General features: G+C 43.9%; 1 non-coding gene across 1 annotated transcript; it reads right to left on the reverse strand.

Annotated features, from left to right (window-relative positions):
- Window positions 1–279: 279 nt before the first annotated feature.
- On the reverse strand, window positions 280–386 carry LOC122744858. Its single transcript, XR_006355197.1, has one exon. It is a non-coding gene; the product is annotated as a U6 spliceosomal RNA (small nuclear RNA).
- Window positions 387–1,577: the final 1,191 nt, after the last annotated feature.

A 1,577-nucleotide genomic window follows, 5' to 3' on the forward strand; every position in this document is an offset into this window, starting at 1 on the left:
GAGGCGTTCCTCAACCAAGTCAAGAACCTGGTTTAAGCAGGGACCGAAGTGAGGAAGAATGAGACACAGAGTCATTGCCAGGAGGAGCAAACCTAGAGCCTGCTGTTCACTATTAAGATGGATTATGTGTAATTTGCAGGCATGGATTGAAGCTCTAGCAACCCCAAATGCTTTTTTCCTTGTCGAAGGGGCTCTCCCAAAGTTGTCCTATAGGACAAGTTTGGAAAATTACAATAGGTCTTCACAGAAGCAGAGGTCCAGGAAGTCAATAGGAGTTGTCTTTTTTTTTCTTTCTTCACGAATTTGCGTGTCATCCTTGCGCAGGGGCCATGCTAATCTTCTCTATATCGTTCCAATTTTAGTATATGTGCTGCCGAAGCGAGCACAATAGGAGTTGTCTTGACTTTTTATAGGACCAGATATGAGTTCTTTATATGCTCTGTCAAGTTAAACGAAGCTTTTCCTATATTCAACGTTTTATTATCCTGACTGCTTTCATCAGAGGTGAGAACCCTTTTCCTTTTTTCATGATGACCAAGACAGGAGATAAATTCCATTGTTCCCAAGGGAAACTCCTTAGGGATTTCCAAAAGAAGCTCTCTAGTCTGAAGCAGGTCCATGTGAACTCAGATCCTGTGCTTAAGGCCACAAGTTACACAGAAGACCTTTGAACAAAGATTCTTTGTTATTGCACCAGCTAGTCATCAGTATGCTGTGACCAACTCTCCCAGAGGCAGACCAGCCACGTTGCCTCCTCACGGTCCTCAGGATATCCTGAAGGGAAGTAATTTGTGTGTGTTTCTTCTCTAACGCCACTGGCTCAAGCCCCTACCATTCATGCTACCCACCAGTATTATCTAGTAGCATACCAGTTCCATGTAATGGAATTTAACACCAATTTGCTTTTTAAAATGGCATTTAATTAGAAAATATAACAATAATTAAGTGCCAACATTTCTCCCCAGTATCTCGGGGGCATATTTTCCTCTGTACCACCTTGGTCACTTGGGAGAGGAGGCTTAAACTTAGCTACATTGGTCCCACCAAGTTGACAGGTATATGTGGCATGACTAACAGATAAGTCCTCCTCATTTCAGCTCCTTCTGGGATGGGTCCTGACTGTCACTCCCAAAGGTCACTCCTTGCTCTTTGGGGAGTGGGCTGCTTACAAAGCCTGAATGCTATGATGCTGCTCTCCTGACCTTTTGAAACCTACAAGATCAGTGTTTCCAATCCATTCACCAAAATTGACAGAGAACACAATGCTGAGGAAAAAGGACTGTGGCCCATTTCCATGGGACCACTTGTTGATCTCATCAGGGAGAAGCACCACGGCCTCTCACCAATGCCGTGGTGCTGTTTCTCAGTGGAGTTATCCATGGAGTTAAACCAAGAGTGATTGATCAAACACCAAAAAGGGATAGGGTTCTGGTCCTATTTGAATGCCTCTGCAAGCCAAAGAGCCTCCTTTTTATGATGTAGTAGGGTAATCAGAACAGGTTACAGAATATTTACGATGCCTCCGTGTCTCTACAAAGCACTTTCATTGCATGTCATTACAACTGTCCTGGAGGTAG

Source organism: Dromiciops gliroides, chromosome 2 (genome assembly GCF_019393635.1).
Source record: "Dromiciops gliroides isolate mDroGli1 chromosome 2, mDroGli1.pri, whole genome shotgun sequence".
NCBI classification, from domain to species: Eukaryota; Metazoa; Chordata; class Mammalia; order Microbiotheria; family Microbiotheriidae; genus Dromiciops; species Dromiciops gliroides.